Here is a 25,338-nt window from a genome sequence, read left to right as displayed (position 1 = left end):
TTAATTTTCTTAGTACATATATTAAAATCTGTATATTATTTTAAATTATTGTATATATATTTATATCAATGTTAATAAATTTTAATGGATCATGTAATAGCGCTAAAATTAAAAAAAGCGAATGTAAACAACCCATCAAAGTCAATATCTTTTTCGTAGTAAGTATTACATTTTTTAAAATAATTGGCTCTGTACAGCAATTTGTCAGATTCTATCGTCATTAAAATAAATACGAAGTCTCTTCCACAATCTATCACAGGTGTAATGATGCTATTCCTTTGATCAAAGAAAACAGAATGAATAAACATTAATATTCCTCATGCGTAATATTTCTATGATCATAGATTAGCCACTTTCGTTTTAATTATTTCGATGTTTATTTATCTGTGGCACATATCTGTGACAGTCGAGTGGCGCGTAAATCAAATGTCACACTATCGAATGGTATTTGAATTTTTATTAAAACGAGGGGTTTTTGTAAATGGAATGTCTTGTTAGGGTGAAGTTCGATGTTGAAATTACTTTTTTAATTTGAATTTTACGTTCTTTTTTAATTTGGAATAGGTAGGAAGCATGCAATCCTTTTGGTTGTAAGTGGCCGCTACCTTAAATGTCTATATAATCAATCCTTAGTAATATTGAATCCAATCTGGAGTTTACCACAAATACGTTTCTTTTACCGCACCATTCAAACCAGAACAGCAGCGCTTAACACCGCATTCTGAAATAGGTGTGGCGGTTCCTCCGGAGTCATACCTTTCGGTTTTACCGTCTTTTTATAATAACCATTTAATTGTTAAGCTATTTGCGATCTGCATCCATAAATTTGTCATCGATAGTGATCTAGGAAGTCGCGTGCGGGCGTCGCTCCACTAAACATGGACAACTTTATTTTTCGAAGGTCCCGAAATGACGTTATTTCATAATAATAATTTTCTAAAACAAAGACGTTTTACCGTATTTGAATTGTAAATGTTATATCGGGCGAGTATTGATTCGAGTGCCAACATGACAATTGAAATTTTAAACATGCGATGTTTCCATTACGTTACAATTAGAATAAGTACTAAGAAATGGAAAGTATTATAATGTAGACCAATTTACAAATGAATGTAACACAATACAAAGTATGTATTTTTATTATTTTAATTATATTTTTTGCATACATCATGTTTTTTTATAATATAGGAGTCGCAGACGAGCATCTATCTGATGGTAAGTGGCTACTGCCGCTCATGGATATCTGTAACCAACCCTAGATAGGATTAGATATTCCTACCTGAGGTCAGCCACAGATGCGCCGCTACCCCTGAGGAGTAAGCTGGAAGGCTGGAACGCCTCGGAAAAGTATGTTTCCCTTACCACATCCTTCAAACCAAAACACAGCAGCGCTTAAAATTGTTGTTATGAGGCAGAAATAGGTGTGGCGGTGGTGCCACCGGAGTCGAACCCCAAAGGGCTGTGTGCTCATCTGGTAAACTTCACACTCCTTTAAATCTTTTCTTACACAACAATCAGGTATAGGTTTCCTCATGATATTTTCCTTCACCATTAAAACAAGTAATAACTAATTTCAAATACACATACTTGTAAATAATAAAAGTGTAATTCATACGTAATTGTACTTTTTAACGTGCATTTAATAGTAAGGGTCACGTGATTTATTTGGTCGTTCCGTTCCGATAAGAACGGTAGACGATAAAATTATAAAACGGACAGGTGCTCAATACTAACCGAACGAACACGCCGCAAACAATTTTATCACTGTCATAAATATAACAAAACTGTAAGATCACCCTCACACGCGTAAAACTTTTTAAACACTCGAAAACAATATAAACAAACACCTACTCAAAATGTACTGGGTTCTATTGTATCGTACTAAAGATCCTATTCGATTGTTTGTTCGTATGAAACGTTTTTATAAGTTGGTCGGCGAAACGAAAGTCAATACCAAAAGGTACTAAAATCTATCGTGCATCGAAAAGGAGGTTTCGTGACAAAACTTCGCCAGTTCCCTTTCAATCGATGCCTTTTAGTTCGGCGTTTCTTTTTACGGCCTCATTCTAGGTTAATTATTTATTGCCATGCGAATGTTTTTTAAAGATAATAATTTATTTATGGATACCTTTACTACGATATATTTCACTTTCTACTAACCTAACGTGCTTTGAACTTATTATTTTTTTTAATTACGACTTTTTGAACGCAAATAGCTCTGAGTTAAATTAAAAAGGTATGCTAACCGATTTCAGTACAAAAGCATCAAAGATGCAATAGATCGCGGCAGTATGAATGAAAACATTCCAAATCGAAAATTTTGTATCTGTCGGAGCGGTTGGCAGGCGCTTACATTCCTTTTTTAAATTCCTTCCCCTTTCTTCCTCCTTTTGTTGCTATAGACGCGTTATCGACACTGAACTTTGTGCCAGATATTAGTCATACTTTCATACGCTTTTATTTTCCCTGCTTGTTTATTTTTAATCTGTTGCGGTTCCTCTTGCCCTTTGAACTGCGCTCGACGTTCGGAAATTCGATTATTTCATTGCAGTTCTTTGATTGATGGGTTTTGTGTGCTGCGAGTTGTTCTTTGTTTCTGAACGTGTGCTAAGTGCTTTTTGACGCATTAAATTTGACGTTTGTCTTTTTTAAGCTGAATGTTTTGTTTACCTTTGCCTTTAGTGATGTCTCACAGATTGCCATTTCGCGCACCAACGGTTGTGAACCACAGACATTTTTTCTTTTTAAATTAGTTGTAGATAAATAATGCAGTGAGTTAACGATACAACTCAGTTCTTATATAACGTGAACTTAGCGTGTCGAAGTGTTGGTAAAAAATGAAAACAAGTAATTTCGTTAATACATCGATCAGTGTAATAACGGAAATCGAAGCCATAAAAACGGTAAATCGAATTGACAATTTCATAGCGCCATTAAAGATGACACTTGCGACACGAATGTCTGGAAAACCGATTCAATTCAATTGATTCGAAATAGGTATCGCGTGTGACCAGTGTGTGACAGAATGGCACACCACTTTTTATGTGGCAAACGGTCACGCAACAACAAGTGATCGGAGTATCATTGGACATGACACTGAGATAGATTTTAGATAGACTTAGAGGCAAAAGTGATCAATAGCATGTATTGTTCTGGTTTGAAGGGTGTGGTAACGGAGACATACTTTTCCGAGGCGTTCCAGCTTAGTTCTCAGGGGTAGCGACGCCTCTGTGGCCGATCATAGGTAGGAATATCTAATCCTGTCTGGGGTTGATTACAGATGTCCATGGGCGGTAGTAGCCACTTACCATCAGGTGGACTGCATGCTCGTCTGCTACTCGTATATTATATAAAAAAAAACTACTTAGATCGTCTGGCGTTTTTTTTTCAAATTGGAATTGTAAATGAGCATGTAGTCTACCTGACAGTAGTGGTCAGTGTCGTCCGTGGATATGACGGCTGACTTATATAAGTGGCGACCTTTATTGATCCCTTGGAGTAACGACGTATCTGTGATCGGCTTTAGGTAGGACTCCTATATATGGAGCTGGTTACTGATGTACATGGACGGCACATATGTGGTCACATCAAGTGAACTGCATGCTTATCTTCTACTTCAAAGAACGCTGACTTAACACCTTTTAAATTTTGTAGACAAATACAAATAGTGTTTAATATTATTGTATTAAAAGATGCAAACACTTGGCCGTTGACACACACACGACAATATAATTTGGCGTCGATAAAATGTTACTTCGACCAAATCGTGTAGTGTGCGCGCCGCCTTACGGCAGGTGTATATTCAATTGATATACTTTACTGACCTCTTGTTGTAATTACTCATAATTGGAAGTTAATCGATTATCACTATTTCATTCATTTTACAACTTTCAAATTGGTATGTGACAAAAACATGATTGTAATAACATCGTGCTCAATGTTAGAAGTTTAATTATCATATTTAAAAGGAAATAGTAAATGAGTATGCAATCCAACCGATCGTCAGTTGTCAATTTAACCCATGGACATACTGGACATTAATAATGAACCCCAGATAGGATTGCAGTGTTACCTAAGATCGGTCACGAATGCCTCGCCAACCTTAAAGACTAACGTCCGTTATTAATAATCGATCTATCCAATGTTTATCAAAGATTGTCATTTGACATTCAGTACATACTATAATAGTACAATTTTGAACACAGAACACAACAGCGTTTAACACCGCTGTTTAAATATAGGTGTGTCGATGGTACCTCCACCATTGAACCACGAAGGGATCTAGGTACCTTTAAATAATTAGCGTTTTTCATCAAAACAATGGCATTTTTATGGCGTCATTGCATCTATTTGCGAGATGCACGCGCCCACTCCTAACAATTCTCTCGTCGGTTTATTTTTAAATTTATATTTCTGCCAAAGACTATTCAAACATTATGTCTGCATTCATAGATAATAAATTCCATTCATATGTACTGTTGTCATATTATTATTTAATAGATAGGTAGTAGAACATTTTTTATAATATAGGAGTAGCAGACTATCATGCAGTCCACCTGATGGTAAGTGGCTACTGCCCATGGACATCAATCAATCCCAGGTAAGACTAGATTCCTACCTGAGGTTGACTTGTTGGGTTGAGTTGTGAGGGCTAAGCTGGAATGTCTCGGAAATGTATGTTGTCAAATTTTGTCCACAGGCGGCAATGATTATGTACTAACCATCACGTAGACTGCATGGTCATTTGTTATTTAAGTTAAAAAAAAAACTCCTATTAAATAACTCATCTCAAATTTAGCTACAGTATGACTTGTTTTATTTTACACAATCTATGAATTTAATACAATGATTTTATAAATATTAGTATACATTGAATTATACGTAAATTAGACTCCAAATCAACATAATGAACTACTATGTATATCAAAAATAAGAACCCACAGGAAGTAAGAACACCGTCCATCATCGAAATAATGTCAAGTCCATAGATAAATTGGGCAGATAGGTGGGATCTATTTTTGAAATATATAAATACGTGCGGGGCACTCGAGGGGATAATAATTAGACAATTTATTATTCATTAGGGTTTTAAAACAGTGCGAGATGACATAATCGTAGTAAAAAACGCGGGAAAGACGAAGTTTGTGAAGAAAAAACTATAGTTTATGGTCGTGACGCGGTCGCACCTTGAATTCAGTGGGGGAATTAGTCTTTATGAGGGAAAAAATGTTTCTATCAATGCGTGTATATCAATTTTTTTCTTTCATTATCAGATTATTTCGTGATTTCCGGAAAGTACTCATTTATAGAATGCTTAATAAAACAATGTTGCTTTTACGTGACTATTTGAAATTAAAACAGATTTAATAGTAACCAAAAACTAAACAAGAGCGATTAGTAAACATTCATTACGGTCAAAATTAGTTCTAAAATATCATAATTGCATACAAAGTTTCAATCGTAAAGATGCATTCACATTTATTCTTGGTATTTCCCTACGCCCTTGAGGGGAACCGAAAAAGACATCGGAAAACGAATATGACATTTCGATGTTTTTTCCCCGCTCCCGCTTAACGGTGACCACGTTGCTAGCAAAATAGGAATAAAATAAGTAAAACGGGGATAAAATAATCAATTGTAGCGCGAACAGTGCCTACTTCGTTTTGGTGGATGTGTATGGATGACTTACATACGAGTATGAAGCAATCTGTGATCGGCTTTAGGTAGAACCTGTTGTACATAGAATTGGTCACAGATGTCCATGAGCAGCAGCGAATTACCATTAAGTGTACTGCCTATTTGCTACTGTAATTTTATAAAAAAGCTCTAAGTATGTAATTTGTAGACTAAAATAAAAAAGTACTATTAACACAATATTTAATTAAAATTACTAACGTCTAAAATGACTATCTGCCTTTGAAAAATAATTACGAACTACAGAAGCAGCGAGGATTACTACAACTTTTCCCAAATTACTATAATTAAAACAATTACTTAAGTTACAGTAAAAAGGTTTAAAAATAAGACTAACATACTCGAATTACAACCAATGACAGCCTAGTGGCTAAGAAACTCGGCCTCCTGAACGAGGGATGCGAGGTTCAAGTCCCAGGCATGCACCTCTGATTTTTCATAGTTATGAGTGTATTAGAAATTAATTATCACTTGTTTAAACGGTCAAGAAAAACATCGCGAAGAAACGTAAGGAGATATGTGAAATTTCCCAATTCGCACTTGTCCAAATCTTTTTCATCCTGACAGGTGTCCCTTGCCCAGCATTGGGACAGTAATGGGTTGATGGTGAAGCTAATTTCATATAACTAGCTATGCACTGCAGTAGGTGATTTGTTACATCTATTTTCTGAACATAATGATAACTATCCCGTCCTGACAGTAGAGGAGACGATATTGGTAAGTCTTATCCTCGAATCCCAATAAACATGGCAACACTACACCATAGATTCGACACAGTACATCACGCCGCCCCAATCCACTGCATTTTTTCTGGCGCTGTCAATGACAAGGAGTTATTGATAGCAGGATATTATGGGAAAGACATTCTTACATTCATTTTTATTGAGAGCTAACAAACACAAATGAAGTTCATTTGGAAAACAGTATTGAATACAGTTTAACGGTGCACTATCGATTATTTGGAAATGTAATTCCAAAGAGTAGATTTTTCAATAAATCTTCGGGGTAATTATAGAAGGCAACTAAGAATTTATCTAGGAGATAGGTATAGTCTACAATGTTTGCACTGAGTTCGGAGGTAGAGCCAGTATGTTAACACCGTGATACCCATTGCTAGAGTGAAGCAGTTCTGTTTCGTTTGTGGGGTTCGGATGCTGGCCGACGTACACATAACGCATTTGTGATTGGCTTTTGGTAGAACATGTTCTATATGAAATTGGGCATAGATGTTCATGGGCGGCAGTGACCACTTACCACCAATTACACTACAAGCTCGTTTGCTGCTCCAATTTTACAAAAAAATCACTATTTTTAGTCACTACTAAGGCCAAATTTTAACTAGAGATCTAAGTCGTCGTCTAATAGATCTAGCAGAACATTTTTGAGGGCTGATAGATGGATATAGATAGATATGAGTAGAATAACGCAACAGATGGACGTTTGATCCGCACTCGAACAGGTGACGGCGTGTAATGATGGACGACGTATTCGACCGACTATTTTGAGCTATGAGTGTCGAAACACGACGCGGGTACGACGCGACATGTCGTGAGTCGTGACGTGTGACTTGACTTCTTGGACTTCAGTGTTTGTATGTTAGGGCGATGATTTGATAAGTGTGGGTGTTGTTTTACACGTGTGAAGTAATTCTGTAGGTCTATAAATGTAGAAAATGGGTCTATACTTCACATTTATGCACTGTTTATGTATTATGCACTCCATTTTTTTCATCTATATGGAGTCTTTGCAAATTTGGTATATATTGTATTATAATTGTCAAAAAGTTATATATATTGGAATGCGAAATTTAGCAACATCTTGGAATCGAGTCAACGATTTGCGGGCGATTACATTAATCATAACTAACTCAATTTTCCGATCCAACTGTATTTTGTAATATACGTCTGTCTATTCCCGTGGCATTACTGGAATCCAGGAAAGGAGTAGAGTCTTCAAAGTATCACATGTCATTTATCGCCCAGTGCAGTGTTCATGTCGAAATCAATTATTTTTAAACTAAACCTAAGTCAGATGAGCTGTATTGCTGAAAGTAACCACCGTCATCAGAATATTTGCTACGATGAGTTTGGCCAATTCATGGATTGATTTGAAGTTGAACTGATTTTTAAGATCCTTGTATCCTAACTTCTGGAGGAATTAAGTGTTAAGAGTGTTTCAATTTAGGATGATATTGGCACTAGATTAAATACGTAGTCTAATAATATTGTAAAATATGTTGTTCAAGGAAGATATGTTATAGACTTTCTACTGCCGTTTCTTTTCTCATAATTCCATAGGAAGTGATAGTATCGTTCAAAGAATGTACTTTGGTCACATATTTTGATTCTATATGTACGAAACTGCCACAGCAGCGAATTATAATTTACATCACGCTCGTAGCAAACTGCCAATGGATTCAATCATTTTGATCAGCTGCCAGCTTCTAAATGTCAATGCGTGGTCGTTAATGTTAGGAGAGCATATAGAGTTTATTTTCCTATGGAGCATTAGCTAAAGACAATAATATTAGATAAATATGGCCGCTAAAATAGTCTTAGGAGTCAGAATGACGCTTTCTCTAATTATAAGTGTCATATTAATATTAGTTGAGATGTAATGTGGATTGTAAATCTTTTATGGACGAATGCATTTGTGGCTCTGATGACACTTATTCTGCAATGATCGTGTCTTTGGTGATAGTTCAAAACTAGGGCTCGTCAGTACTCAAGAATTTACATATCTTCTTTCAACTACTTCGCTTCTATTGGATTGAAATCTTGGCGAAGTTAACCTCTAAAGCGCTGACAGCAAGTAACATTTCGAAAAATGCTACTCTAATAGATCAATCAATCAATCAATTGTATTGTTTTCCTGGACCTTTCTTTTTTCTTCCATCCGTTTCCAATGGCAATGCATTTGTGATCAATTTTACGTAGGACTATTATATTTGTGATTATAGATATTCATTGGCGATTTTGACCATAAGACCATAACATAAGACTGCGTTCTCGTTGGCATTAAGACAAAAATCTTGCAAATTAACGAGAAATTATAGTTTAATGATTCGCCAAAGCAGACAATAGCTAATATAAATATCACTGAGTTATTACGTACGTAACAGTTTTGTTAGCTCTTTTATCAACTGAAGCATTAACTTCAGCCGATCACATGTATTTTATTGGAATATTATTCGGTTACAGATCATAAACGGAACCCTTTAAAACTATTGAAAAAACAATATTCATTGATCACAGGCGGGAAACACATGTGCGGGGGGAAAGAGACGGCGCTCTACATCGGACAAGGAGAGGGATATTTTCTTTTTTTTCAGATCGGTAGCACCGATTTCGCCACATGTTGGGCCGCGGTTATAAAATTGGTTGTACAAATAAAAGAGTCGATCGGAAACTGTTGTTTTATTGAGTTAGGCAAAGGGTTGTGTTGATTATGCCTTGTATCCCACATATTGGTTAAAAGTCAAAATTACGTTTGATTTTCATTCGTTTTATATGTACCGATGTAAAGTAATATTACATTTCCGATATCAAGATTTACTTATTTACAATGCTGATCAGTTTAAGTGTAAGTAGAATTATTTATGATTCGACTACAAATGCACCACTACCACGCTTGTTTGTCTTATAACAGTACTGAGCGCTGTTGCACCCTGTTTTCAAGGGTATGATAAAGGAAGCATACGAAGCATTCTAACTTAGTCCTTCATATACCACACGTACTTCCTTGGAACAACAGTAATAAATGCGGATTCAGAGAGTCTACTAATAACACGTATCACATATGTTCCAACTTAGTCTTCAGATGTAGCAACGCTCTGTGGCCGAGCTCAGGTAAAATTTCAGTGCTATTAGCAGACTACTACAAACGAGGAAGGCAGACTACCATCAAGTGCTTTTTCCTTCATTTTTAAACAAAAAATGCACATAATGAAACATTTTTACTCAACGCGAGTTATACTTTCAAGACTTATTTCTTTATATGGATAATAATCGTAAAATAATGTAAAATTATGTTTAGGCTTGTTTTTTCCTTTGCAAAAAAGTACATCACAAGCAAGTACTAGATCGAACTATAGTATGTTTTCTAGGAAGCTTACAAAAACGATACTCATATTACTTCGTTCGACGGTTCCTTATCACTGTTATTGAGACGCGGGAATATTTTCTCACGGTTTCTGGGAAGGGAAATTAGCCTCTATTATAAGGTGTGAAAGTCGATAAACGTTTACGGTGTAACGTTTAGCGGTGTTTAGTTGTGTGGTACAAGTTATAGGAGTTGAGGTGTGATTGAATCAAAGTAGTTGTTGGCCAAAGTATTTTTGGATTATCTATGCATTAAATATTTGCTATTGTTTTAATATTTGATGATTATGTAGTACATCTGATACTTGTGGATATCTGTAATAAACAGCAGATAGGATTGAACTTATGCCTTGTCCAACCTGGGTAATGTTCATTTCTTAATTTTAAATTGATAGGAATAATATTTTATATTTATTCATAATATTACTTATAATATTAAAATAACATATAAAATACATTCGATGTCTTTACATATTTCTCTATGTCTTAACATAGTTATTTTATTATTTACATTCGAAAAGACAGATTTTATTTTTTTAAGATATTCGTATTGTGTACTATTTTTGGGGCTATTAGCTTTTTTTATTATTAAGACAATAATTTCTACTCAATTATACGAAATTAAAAATTAAATCGCTCTGCTCATAACTTGGGCCACACCGGTGTAGAGTATCATAATATTGCAAGCAAACAATAGCTATGGAGTGATGTATCAATTAATGGCATAGTTGCCATATATAACCTTGGGAATGATTCAAGTTTGTAACATTGGGTTACCATTACCATGTAGAGTCCTACTTTGCTCTACTACTACTACTATTACTAGTACTAGTGTTACGACTACTACTTATAATAGGTGGTATATATCTGAAGGTGGTAGAACTTTTTGCGGTTCGACTCCGGCAGCACCACCGCCACACCTATTTCTGCCTAATAACAGCAGCGTCAGGCGCTGCTGTGTTCTGGTTTGAAGGGTGTGGTAAGGGAAACATACTTTTCCGAGGAGTTCCATCTTAGTCCTCAGGGGTAGCGGCGCACCTGTGGCCGACTCCAGTTAGAAATACCTAATCTTACCTGGGGTTGATTGCAGATGTCCATGGGCGGCAGTAGCCACTTACCATCAGGTGAACTGCATGCTCGTCTGCTGTTCCCATATTATGAAAAATAACTTTTTACCCGAATGTTTTTACTTTGTATGTATGTACTTTGCATGTAGAGCCCTACATCTTTCTACTACTCCTACTACTAATACTAGTATTACTACTAATATTTAAAATAACTTTTAAACCGACCTCGGAGGGTAATGTTTTTCATATGTATGTAAGCCTCGTTCTTTGGCATGCTCTATGCTCTATAACCCAAACGGCTTGACGGATTTTGAATGAGATGTCGTTGGATTCATCTCAATGCGGGGTGGAGGAGGGCATAGGAAATATTTTTAAGTAGTCAGATTTTGTTTTTAAACAATTGTTAGTTAGTTATTTCGAAATCGTGATTATAATATACTTCAATGTAACTTAATTTTTAGGGTTCCGTACCCAAGGGGTAAAAACGGGACTCTATAATCGGAGCCAGCGCTCTATCTCTTAAACCGTTCTAAATAGAAACTAGATTTTTTTACAGAGTACCTATAACGGTGGCCGCTATAATAAATACTAAGTACTAATACTAGTATCATTGTAATGCCCAGCAGTGGGAAAAGGAGTATCGCAACACCCTATTAGTTCCCAGCCTTCCCACACTTCTCAGCGTCAACAGTACCTACATCATAATAATTATAATAAATAGGCAATGATATAATTGATACGGCGTCCGGAGGTGCGTTTCGTTTTACCTGATAACGTTAGTATAAACACGATCATCTTATAGATCTACAGGGTGCTCTTAAAATATACTTCGCAGTTGAAATATTGCAATTGTATAGATCAAAATATTTTTAGATGCTGTTTGATTCGTTTTTTATTTGTATATTTTTTTATAATTCTAATTGTTCAAGTTAAACAGATTTTTGTCAGACTATCTTATTATTTTTCGTTCGAGTAGGTAAGTATACCTAAGTGAAGTTTTTCTAATATTTCTTATTGATGAACTTTTAATAACTTCTTCACGCAACTTTTTGTGAAACTACCACTTTTCTTTTGTTCTTATTCTTAGATTCAGTTACTGATAACGGTGGGCACTGATGATCACAAAATATTAGACGTGATCTTTACATCTGTTTTTAATAAAACAAAATTTTCTCACATAATTTTTCATTCATAATGCCTACATCTATTAGTAAAATCGGTTCGTAAAATGTATGTAATATATTATAATTATGGAATTTGTAATTATACGTGTATATGGAAATACATTTCTAACAAGTATTAAATTGACCTCTGTTATTTATCGCCTGTTACATATTTATCGCTTTGTCGTAAATTTAAGGCCAATAAAATGACATATATATTATAAAAAATATTTGTTATACTTATGCTAAACTGCCCGATATTAGAATATATTATATGTAAATCAATAAGTTTTGTTAAATATTTCATTTCATATGTTAATTTATATAGATCGGTATGTGGTTGAATTAATTAACTATTGCTAAAATTTTAATGAGTTCTCAATAATCTGGTATATTTTGGATACGTGGAATCGATTTAAAATTTAAATTAATTTGAATTCAATTTATTCTCAAGTTTGATATAAATTAGAAATATGAATAGTCGATGTGTACCTAGTACAGATTATCTTCACATATATGCCAACGTGCTTCTATTCTTGTAAATTTGGTCTTACATGTTTATTGCCTAAATTTTAGATTTAATTAACCCATTAAGGGATGAATTTTCAAAACATCCTATTTGTTGATATAAAAATAAGGAACCTGTAAAAATTGTACAAAACTTGTATAATATTCATACTTCAAAACACACTAGTGTAAGCTGTTATTTCAGTCAGTATTACTATTACTAACCAAATTTACTGTAACTATTTACAGATTACTTTTTAGCTAGAAAAAACATCGAAGAAAATAACGGTGTTACACATTTTCAACACCCCGTATATCAATAATAATGACGTCATGTTAATCAAAAATATATCGCACCGGACGCTCCCACGGGTAACAACTAACTAATGATTATATGTATTGTTTTAATTATTGAAACATATTAGTCACAAGACCCTCAGTAGGGTCTTATTGATCTGTAATAAGAACTTTATTAAGCAAAGATAACTTTATTAAGTACTATGACTTAGTGAAGTTTTTATTTGACATACTAAGTACAGAGTTCGAATTTCAGGTACGCTTAATTCTTATTTGTATCAATTTTGCCGCGGCCGGAGATAAATAAAAGAATGCGTTACAAGTTTATGGAGTTATTAGTTAATGGTGGTTAGTTTCGTTAGGTTTACAAGTCTGGTTCGACTGGTAGGTACCACTGTCACATGTATTTCTAGCGCGAAATAGTTCTGCGTTTCGGAAGCGTGTGAATATCGGCTTTCTACATAAGAAGCGATCATCTTAGTCTTCATCTTAGGCAACACACCCATGATGGATTCAGGTATATGTAGCTGGTTTCTCATTTTCATGAGCAGCAGTGATTTACCATGAGGAGGACTGCAAGCTCATTCGCTATTTCAATATAAAAAAATAGTACTTTCAAAAAGGTTGATCACTATAGACATTTGACACGCAGGGAAAACCGCGATCTCAAAGTAGTAACACAAAAGTCACATGACACAACCCAATAAAAATTATATACGATTCGAATTGACACAGAAACCATAATGAAGTGAGTTCATCTCATAATTAACGAGTATTTTTAACATGCTAATGATTAAGCCATCTGGTACTAAACTCTTGGCCATACATTGTTGATTAGCTTATAAATACATTATTGCTTGAGAATCGACTGTGTTTTGTATTATTATGTATGTGAACTAGTTTGGACGGTCGGATTCGACTTTATTTTGTTTAGAAAGCAGCTTTTATATATCTTTTGTATTAGCAAAGTAGCATATAATCCACCTGATTATAAATGGCTATTATTTTAAAATGGCAAGCAAGTATGCAGTCTATAATACCTGGGAAATCTAAACAAAAAAGTTTTCAAAGGCATGTGAATTCTACGAATACGCACTTGACCAGCGCGGCGGACTATGGCCTAATTTTTCTCATTCTGAGGGAAGACCCGTGCCCAGCAGTGGGACAGTGGGTTGATAATGATGATGATAAATGTTCGCAAAATAAATATAGAAACTATTCATTTTTGAGTCATGTACAGATAAGTGTCTCTACATACCTATGAATTGTAGTTATAATAGGTACTACAACAATTAACCCGTCACCCGTGCCCAGCAGTGGGACAGTAAGGGGTTAATGATGAATATTCGAAAAATAAACTAAGCAACTTTTCATTTTTTTAAACAGGTAGAGATAAGTCTCTACATATGAATTGTAGAGTTATAAAACAATAAAATTTCCACGAACAGAGACAAAAACGAGTCATCAAAGATATCGAACGGATGTTAGCACCTATGTCGATCTTCTTACGGTACAGACAGACGATAACTTTTTATATAGCTAGTCAACTCGTGGTTCATCTCTGTTTTAAAATATAGGAGTAGCAGACGAGCATGCAGTCCATCTGATGGTAAGTGGCTACTGCCGCCCATGGACATTTGTAATCAACCCCAAATATAATTATATAGTCCTAACTAAAGGTCGGCCACATTTGCGCCGCTACTCCTGAGGACTAAGCTGGAACGCCTCGGAAAAGTGTGTCCCAATTACCACACCTTTCAACAACACTACCAAACCAGAACACAGCAGCGTTTAACACTGCTGTAATTAAGCAGAAATAGTTGAGACGGTGATGCTCCTGAGTTGAACCACAAAAGAATCTGCCAACTTATTGGTCAATGATGACCATGGTTTGTAACTGCAAAGTTACTTGAATCGTACTTGAGGTCTTTAGAAGGGTTGCGACCCTAAGACCCTAAAAGGTTAAGTTAGAACGTGTCGTACAAGTGCATTTTTACCCCTTGACATCAGAACACAATATAACTTTTTACAATTTGAATGACGTAATCAATCTAATGGCATCAGCCCATGGACATCTATAATCAACTCCAGATAGAATTAGAGTTCTACCTGAGGTTGCCTATAGTTGTGTGGACTAAGTTGGAATGCCTTTTCTATTGTTACTCCTCTCAAACCAGGCTACCGATTAAACGAGTGTTTAAGATGAAACTACACTACCAATTCCATGACGGAAGTACCAATAGGTGTCAATATCACCTGTTGCAAACAATCTGTCGATTCATCATATCGACTAATTGTTTTTTTTTTATTTCATATATTAGTGTTAATTAAATTTAATATAAAGTAAATATTCATATATTAGTTTAGATTACGCACTTCTAACAAGAAAATGTAACTAGTTTTGAGAATCTAAATAGTGCCGTAAAAAGGTTTTAAAATATTTGAAATACTTATTTATTTATTATGTAAATTACGCAGTATTTTTATTCGTAATTTTTCTCTAAAAATGTTTTTTATTTGTCAAGAATTAAAAAAAAAATAACTGAAAAATCAGCCTTTTGTGGCTTCATTAAATTTCAAGGCGGCGAAGTTTCTTTACTTATCAAAGATAGTATTAATAATAATACATATATTTTAATTATAATAATGATTAGAAAACTTGATCAATAGTTGATAAAACCGCGTTATACTAACAGTAGCAATTTAACTATTATAAGAATGATAGCTCAGTGGTTAAAAATACGTATCACGGACTGTTCCAGGATTCGTATCCTGAGCTCCTGATTTTTTGAACTAGTGGGCTTATTAATAATGAATTAATTTACGGTGAAGCAAAACTTGACGCGGTAACTTATATGCCTGAGTTCTCTAAAAAGGTTTTCAAAGAAGTATAATTGTATCTTTCAAAAGACACTTGGACAGCATGGTGGACTATGGACCTTCTCATTTTAAAAGGCAGTTTCCCAACAGTGGGATGGAAATAATTCATTACTTAGAATTTTTAACTTTTTGTAAGGAAGTTATTCAATGTAGTTTTTACATGTTTACTGCAGTTATTACAAGATGCGAGGTCAAATATTTTCAAAAATAAAACACCTCATTGTATGAACATAATTATTACTAAGACGAATTGCATGACCGCTTTTTAACTTTAACTTAATTTTGTACAAGGTTAACCTAATTGTTTATTTCATAGAGGGTAAGGTAGTCTAAGACTACCTATCACTTGTATTAACGGAAGTAGGAATAAAATTTTTACGGCTAATTCTCTAAAAAAGTTTATTTTTATAAAAAAAAAACAGTTTGATAGTGCGCGGTGAACATTGTCAGTTTTACGAAGAAAACTACATAAATCAAAAAAAAAATATTTTTAAATCTATAATTCAGATTTTTAGGATCGGCTTTTAATTTTTTAAAGGTAAAAATCCCCTCATAGTTTTGCGTCGGCATCACCGCTACGTAAAAGAAAATCAACCCTTACTTCTGACATATACCGACACCCCTAACAAATTAATCATTGAGGGATGAAGTATAACCCGCATGTCACAATGGGATTCAGGTTCGATGCCTGACCAGGCAAGTCTTTAAATGAAGAATCATTTCATTTGTATATTTATCTTTATGTCTACTACACAAAACTAAAGATAGATACTGTATATTCTAAAAGTGGTTTTCAGTATTATAATTTTAATATTACCTACCTACATAGGTAAGTACATTTTTAGATATAATCATTTTTCTTTGAATTAGTAATAAGAAGATAAGTTTTACGTAGAAAAGAGTAAATTAGTCATTATAACAATGATTTTCAATATTAAGTTACAAATATGTAATACCTCATATTCTACATACGGGTACAAGTAATATTAAATTATAAAACTATATAACTCAGAAACTATATAGACGAACTACTTCATTTTTATCATCATAAGGATATTATTTTCATCATTCGGCAGAATAACGAATTACCCGTAATAACATTTCATCATTTTAACAGATTTTTCTCTGATCTATTGTGCCTAACACCTTTGGGAACAAGCAACGTCGCGTGTAAGTCTAGTATCGTTGAACAATGTACCTATTTCTTACACCGTGTCTCACGATAAATGTAACTACACGATTACCAATTAATTTCTGTTAAAGAAATAATCGTTTTGTTCACATAAATCCATTCACGACTCGTAGGAATAATAAGGGAAGCGTGGAGTAGATTGGTCCATCTTGCCCAACAGTGGGATTTAATGGGTAGCTACTTAACAGTGCTAATACTGAGAATCAAGTTAGACAATAAAATCTTCAAGACATTTTTATTATTTTAAAATAATTTCAATGATTTTTGCAATAGGGTAAATGTACCTGTTTTCGACTATCACAAATTGAAATTTAAAATTAATTAATTGCAATACAGTGATAATTATACATACATTAATTTAGTTACTAACTAATTCATTAACTCAACGTAACTAATTCATTATCTTATTAAAATTCTTATTACTTACTGTTTGCGATAATTATAAGTAATTTACGAAAATATATCGCAAATATTTATTTATTGTAAAGTACCTAATTATTATTTATGACTTCAAAAAACTTGAGATGAACGACTAACACTAATTAGATATTATTTTTATTCCATTAGTGTTTCCTATATCAATTAAGATATTAAATAAGTTCAACTTTTTGATTACGGAATAGGATTAATGTAATTAATTGCCAATAAATTATATTATCTTTACTTACGTATTAAAGAACATTTTTATATTCAAATTTTCTCTTAAATTGTAGTAAGTTAGTTATAAAGTTTCTTTATTAAAAATTTAAATTTATATCTTGAAATAATTTCTATCAATAATTATCTATTTATTTTATACGAATTTCATAAACATGTATTTTTTTACATCATATCACGGACATTTTTAACACTCATATTTACTAAAGTTTCAAACTGAAAAGTTATGTTATGTTACACTATTAAATAGCACTACAATATCGATTACACGCACTTATTACGACTGTTTAACTTAGTATTTTACATATTTAATAAATGATAAATCCAAGAATTGTACAAATGCAAAAAAAAACAGACCAAGTCATTTATTTGGCGAAACACAAAAAATACAGGAAATGAATACCATTGCGATGTAAAACAAAAGTTACGCACAGACAACAGTACAGTTGTCGAACTGGGAAAGGGGTCAAGCACCTCGAGAGACGCCATCTGTACCAAATTCGTCAAACTTTCATCATTATGATGACAATGAACGGACCAAATTAATTATTTTTATCCTTTTTTTTAATAGTACTGCACTTAGAATTGCAACAATGTGTACCAACTATTATAATATTTTCATGTACTATTTTATATTATTCACATTCTCATTAATAGGCATATTTTTACCGTATATATTACCCATACATATAAAAATATATGCATTTATTCACTGATATAATTATTATAAGTTAAACAAATTAAAACATAAGTCTTATTGGAAGAGTGGTTCTAATTAGTTTTTATTAATACCATATAAAAATGATACTTTGATAATTCAAACGAGTTACTATTAACTTTTATAATTGTGTCGATAAAATACTACAGATGATAAGTTTTCAGTATAATTATCAAGTTTCATTAAGCAATAACTTAGTTAATAACAGTACTTAGTTTAAAATAGTTTATGTTTGTCCCCCTTTTATCGTGACACTAATACAAAACGGGTTAAAAACGAACATTATCGTCATTTAATTTCTAATTCGAACATGACAATCCGCTGAATACATGTATTTTTTATTAAATATATTCTCATAAGAAATAAATAAATGGGTAAAATACATATTTATAAAAACGGCAATCTTCTACAATCCCAATGAAAAGCGCAAAAAATTCTGAGAAAACAATTAAATTTATAAGGGAACTAAAAATTATTGTATTATTTGTAAGATTTAACGAGTTCCAATAAGACCACTTTAAAATTTAAACACACAAGAAAACGCGACGTGAATCTGTGTTTTAAAATACAGCGAACGAACGTAAAGGGACACGAAAACGTGGGGTAAACGGAACAGTAATTGACACTGATCAATCACATTGGCATTAATGGTTTGATCGGATCGCACCGACAACGCATGCACCAATTAACCGACTCGCATTAATTGAACACTTGATTTACCGATCACTATTATCACCGATTTCTAACGATAGTTTTATCGCTAATGAGATCACTTTTTTTTCTAAATTTCTAACCAGCTATGCTGTTCGATGGTGCAATTTATTTCTATAGCAACGTTTTTATAATGTTCAGTTATTCGATAATTAAATGTTTATAACTAATTGTGTGCTTATTTCTTGTTTTATTTTCTTCTGTTTTTAATTAAGTCGATTATTTCAAACAAATTACGTTTTTATTTTGTAGAGTTATTACTTGATTTGTATTTAAAAATTAAGATTTTAAATTAAAATGTCTGATATACATCGTATCTAAACTTTAGTTATACTTTTAAAGTTTTTATAATTCATGTATTCTAATAAGAATTTCTTCTAATGACAATAGTTAATAACATTGTTTCACATCTTAAAATAATTACGAATCATCACAAACTTCATAAACACAATTACAAAAGTCCCTAAACTCACAACAACTAATAAGTAACACTTAATAAAAGATAACACTTACGATTGTCCCGATGAGAAGTGATAAAAACTCATAAATATATTTTAATGATGTCCACAAAACACATCGAGTCTAAATCTCACAAACAAAATTCGTTTCGGAAAAACTCAAAACGTCAGCACTCACTGTCTTTAAATGTTGTAGCAAAACACAGTCAGGTATCCCCGAAAATAATTGAGTTCGTGCGAAAACAAAACAACAACATGACACAGTGCGCACAAAAACGGAAGTTCACTTTTTCCGCGGAAAAAAATAAACAAAATAAAAACACATTAATTGAGAGTTCACTTGTCACAATCGATTATCGGATGAGCGGTTCGATCCGATTAGTTATTACGTAAGGTGATCCTGCGAGCGCGGCGTGGTCGCGGGCGCGCGTCGGTGCCGCGACGGACGACTGCAGTGCGATCCTTCGGACGAGGCCCCACCAGCACTACGCGCATCTGAGGCTCACTCCTTGGCGCGGCCCCGCCCAGTGGGACGCCACTCGGCAGCTAAGATGACCATCTCCCTCCTTATCGCGCGCGGCCGGAATCACGATCGCCGTCCCGCTCCCTCGCGGCGACAGTGGGGCGCGCCAATAGGATCGGTTCGGATCGAGTTGAGACGATGAATCGAGATGTGTACTTAGGTATCGCTGCACAAGTCCTTTTGTTGTAGTCGATAATAGGATGCGCTTTTTTTGCGGCGCAATCGACTGCCCGCTCGGACTTGAAACCGTGGCTGGTTGTGCTGACATTTATTTGTTTACGTTTGGACGACTTGTAGAACAGTTGCATTCTTTTTTCTTGTTCTGTACCACAGTTATGTAGGTGCATCTTGAACTTTTTGCTGTTTTTTTTTTCATTTTTTTTCGACGATTGTTTTACAGCCTGCTACTTGGTAGTAATTAGGTTAACTTACTTGCTTTTTATTTTAGAATCGAAAAAAAACTTTTGAAAAAGTTTATTATAATTTTTATAAAGAAATAAAATAAAAAATAGATCACCTTGAAATAATCGAAAGTGCAGAACAGTCAGAAAGGGCAAGACGCGTAGGGCCCGTCTCAGCCGGCAGGGGTGGGTGAACTCGGTAGGGCGCCAATGTAGGTCAGTTTTTGTTTCGCGCCCGAAATTCGGTTACTAGGTTCGGTGTGCGATCGCCGATCCTCCGATGGGGCCGATTATTGGGGCTTTTACCCTATTCTTTTCTATTAAACTACCTTTCTTACTAAAACATAAGAAAACACTTTTGTCGTATATTATTGTTTTAATTCTATGTGCATAATTCCAACGATAAATAATTACCTTACTTATAATTCTAAAAGTATCTATATTTTAATATTGTAATAATATGTAATTTCAACGAAAATAACGGCAATAATCCTAAATATTAACGTATCGTTTTAAACGTAAATTTAATTTAATTTCAGTAATAAATCGTACATAGTCATAATAATAAATAACTTTATTTAATGATAGGTGCTAAGATTTATATATTAATTTTATGTTAATTTATTAATTAATAATAAGGAAAACCAATTTTATTACATCAACTTCTGTGCCGTTGTAACTCTGAGCGAAATTTTCTTAGTGACAGCTGCTCATCGCTAGATGGCGTTAGGCGTAAGTTTTCCTCATTTTCACCTAGTTTTCCGCGCTTAAATCCACAAATTCCGTTTACAAATTGATTAAAAAATGATTGATGTTTATTTAATAATTGTTTGTTGCGATTTTGCTGTGAAATAAGGGTAAATAATAATTTTGGAGTGATCAGAAGTAACGCTGTACCAAAAATAAGGTTCGTTTCTAAGACACTTGTAAAATATGCCATGGAGTGTACCTTTTCTTTTATAAAAATATCCTTTTATTTTACATCTATCTACTTTCTAATTTCAGTGTAAGATATTAATATTGGTTTAAGTAAATGATCATTTAAGATATTGTTTAGTCGGTAAGCTCTACCAAGGCAGATCTCGTCCATAGAAAATTATTTTTATAAGTATCTATCCATGTGCCTAGATAGATACTTGTACATAAATAAGGAAGGTAGCTAATTTTAAAATGGGAAGTGTCTAAATAACTAAATTTGGTATCTGTTCAAGTTTTAATTTTATCACAAAATATGAATATTAATGTCTGATTTAATTGGAGTCTAGGTATTATAATAATTATTATAATATTCGTTTTAATTAATAATAAAGATAAGACGAACATATCAAAGTCTAATATTATTCATTTTATTTACAAGAAATAGATAAATATGTTGGTACCTACCTACTTCGTGCTATCTTAAAGTTTGTAAGAATATGCCTTCCTACCTGCGTAGCGTAGCAGACAGCATGCTAGATAGACAGACGTTTCTAGATTCGATCTTCGAGGCTGAGAAATAAGGAAATAGGAAAATGGGAATGTTTGAGTTATAAAGGTGTAGATCATAGTCCACCACGACAATTAAATGTTCTAACTTGATTTTTTTAAATTAAAATACGCCTATTAAAGTGTCTTGTCTTAGTCCGAGAAGTAAGTGGTAAATACTCGTACCGATATAATTTATCTCTTAATTTCCTTCACAGTAGAAACATCTGACCTTTTTTTTTATTAAATTTTTATTATTTATACTTTAGATATTTTTGCGTAATAGACTCATTACATTTTAGCTAAATCGGCGTGAATAAATTGAAAATTTTATTTACATTTTAATTTATTTATTAAATTAATGGTGATTTGATTAATAATTTTCCGTAAATATCCGAGCATAATTTTCTTATTTTATATTTATTGTTATTTTTTTTATTTACATCATTAAATTTTAATTGCGTTTAAAATATCAGATAAATTAATTTTGATTTTGTTTATGTGTCTAAATTCAATAAGTGCTTAATTTGCAAGTTTAAAATAATAATTCAATTTGCACCTCATTAAAATTATGCTAACATACTTGATATTAATTATTACATTAAATTGAATTAAAACACCTAAATGTATGTAAACCTAATTGTAATTGTAAACCTAATTGTATGTAAGTAGACTTTTACGGATCAATTATTGAACGTCAATAATTTATCAACGTTTCGTAAGATGTACTGTTTATGTGGAAAAAGCGGCAAAAAAACTGAATGTTACTAAAAAAATGGTGGCAACCTTGCCGTTTAGTCTCTAATAGGCTGATTTAGAATTTTTCCTACATTACATCCCTATTTATAAAGCAACACCCATAGATGCTTTGGGACTGTTTTTTCAGATATTTTTCGCAAGAACCCTTTGTGGTTGGACTCCGGCGGCACTACCGTCACACCTATTTTTGCCTTACAATAGTAGTGTTAAGCACTGCTGTTTTCTGGTTTGAAGGGTGTGATAAGGAAGACATACTTTTCAGAGGCGTTCCAGCTTAATCCTCAGGGGTAGCGGCACATCTGTGGCCGACCTTAGGTACGAATATCTAATTCTATCTGGCGTCGATCACAGATGTCTTTGGGCGGCAGTAGCCATTTACCATCAGGTGGACTGCATGCTAATCTGATGGACCTATATTATAAAAAAGCCAACATCGTATTTTTAAGTAATGCTTTTAAGTTATAAACGATACCGCTATGTAAATAGCAAAGTAATTTCCAATTCGTTTCCGTAGTATGCGAATGAGCGTGTCCAATGAAAGACAAAGAAACGGATTAGAACAATGAATCAGTCATTGTTCTAATGATCTGATGCATCAAGAAGCGGTAGAACAATTGTTCTTAGATCTGAAAGCTGCGCAAACGCAATAGATGGATGTCAGTAGCTGAGACGGATGACGAGATTTTGAAGTAGATATTTTGTTTACTTTTTATGATTTTCTTTTCATTTTTTTTTTTTTTATGAAAAAATTAGTAGGTATGATGTATTGATAAGACAGTGCGGTATGAATAGGTATATGTAGAATATCAACGTCGATAGCGATTTTTTCTGAGATGTATTGCTATCCATAAGAACTAAATTGGAATATTTTTTAATTATTACGGGTCTTTTTTTGAGCACTTTTCAAAGTTTAACACTACTTTATAAGACAAAAATAGGCGTGGCGTTGGTACCTATGGCGTCATCCACCGTTTATATAGAAAACATATTTTGCCTGAAAATAGAGTGCCGTCAGGATGAGATGATTTTCCAACGTCTAACTATTGTATATACGTAGGCATGTCTCGAATGGATTCTTGCAGGTTCCGGGTTTAATCCCTGGCCTAGTAAGTGAGTACCTAATTAATAGAATTGTGTTCCGTACCTGGCTGTAAAAGTCAACCACGATACTCCATTGTGGATTAGACAAAACTATGAGATTTTTAGAGACTCTCAAACAGATTTGTACCTACTTTTTTCATCTCTATAAAAACATGTGCTAAATATAATTTCTAATACACATATCGACAAATCAAAGCACGAACCTGGAACCTTTGAGTCGGAATTCCTTCACTATCACTCAATCTTAAGTGAACCAACACAACTATTTGAACAACCATTGAGTAAGTCGAGATTGGCGCATTTTCGTAGATTCGTCACGACTCTGTTATTTAGAGGATTAATGTTGGCTAACACTGTTCCGACACTGGTTTGCGAAAGTCATTTGTCTTTTATAATTACTTAATGGTGGAATTTTATGGTAACTGGTGTACCTACGTTTTTTCTTATAATACTCGTAGTTGGAGGCGAGCTATTAGCACTGTGCTGGATCTCAGAGTCAGATTTAGGCGGTAGTCCACCGCGCTGGCCAAGTGCGAATTGGTAGACATTACATGGGTAACTTAATAACATTTTTTTTCTTTAAAGGCCTCTCAGTTCGCTTTATGATGTTCTTCTTCACTACTATAGCAACTCAGAATTAATCTCTAAAACAAATAAAATATAAGAGAAGCTAGTCTAGGGTGTGAATTTCGTATATTTGAGTTTGATTTTCGTCCCTATCATTTCTACTAAGTAAGCTAATGTAAATGTTTGAAAGATTATAGAACTACTAACTTATAGCGTTTTTTTTTTTTTTTATAATATGAGAGTAGCAGACGAGCATGCAGTCCACCTGATGGTAAGTGACTACTGCCGCCCATGGACATCTGTAATCAACCCCAGATAGGATTAGATATTCCTACCTGAGGTCGGCCACAGATGCGCCGCTACCCCTGAGGACTAAGCTGGAACGCCTCGGAAAAGTCTATCTCCCCTACCACACCCTTCAAACAGGAACACAGCAGCGCCTAACACTGCTGTTATTAGGTAGAAATAGGTGTGGCGGTGGTGCCGTCGGAGTCGAACCACAAAGGGTTCTACCACCTTCAAAAGCGTGAAGCGGTTCTTGTTTTTCGGTGGGTTTATACCGGTTGCCTTACATATGAGGCGACTATATTAGTGTTCAGGGGTGTCTACACATCTGTGACCTGCTTCATGTAGAACCACTGTACTATATGTAGTTTGTTAACACAGTACATGGGCGACATTAACTTACCATCCGATGGACTGCCTGCTCGTTTGCTACGGTTACATTAAATAAAAAAATGTAAATCACTATAATTCAATTATACTTAAGCTATTTAATTTTTAATTAGGTATTTGTTTATTTCGTGAACATTTATTATTTTATAAAATCAGTTTTTTAGACAATATTTATTTATTTAATTACCCGAGAAAGTATTATCAAAATTAAACTTTCATTTGTTTGTTCATCCTTGGAGAACAATTCAAACAATTCAGGTACATAACCCCAACAATGCCGGTAACCCTCAACCAAACATCTTCGATACGTGCACAAAGCACAAACAGTGGAGGGTTACTTCTGCTTAGACATCGGAACATCTGTTCGGTCCCCAACGCCCACGCGGTGAAGGGTTAAGTGGGAA

At 33.9% G+C, this 25,338-nt stretch overlaps 1 protein-coding gene across 7 annotated transcripts in view; it reads right to left on the bottom strand.

The window, feature by feature from the left end:
* cut (homeobox protein, cut) overlaps positions 1-19,921 on the bottom strand; it is a 196,354-nt gene extending 176,433 nt beyond the window's left edge. For all 7 annotated transcript variants that reach the window (XM_073078575.1, XM_073078577.1, XM_073078576.1 and 4 more), the window contains exon 1: positions 19,500-19,921. The gene's annotated coding sequence lies outside the window, so the exon portion shown is untranslated. The remainder of the gene's footprint in view (positions 1-19,499) is intronic.
* Between the last annotated feature and the right edge of the window lie 5,417 nt (positions 19,922-25,338).

The sequence above is a fragment of the Epargyreus clarus genome, unplaced genomic scaffold (assembly GCF_041222505.1).
Source record: "Epargyreus clarus isolate Ecla_fem2 unplaced genomic scaffold, WU_Ecla_fem_2.2 ptg000012l, whole genome shotgun sequence".
Lineage (NCBI taxonomy): Eukaryota > Metazoa > Arthropoda > Insecta > Lepidoptera > Hesperiidae > Epargyreus > Epargyreus clarus.
This window is presented reverse-complemented; position numbering and strand designations above follow the sequence as displayed.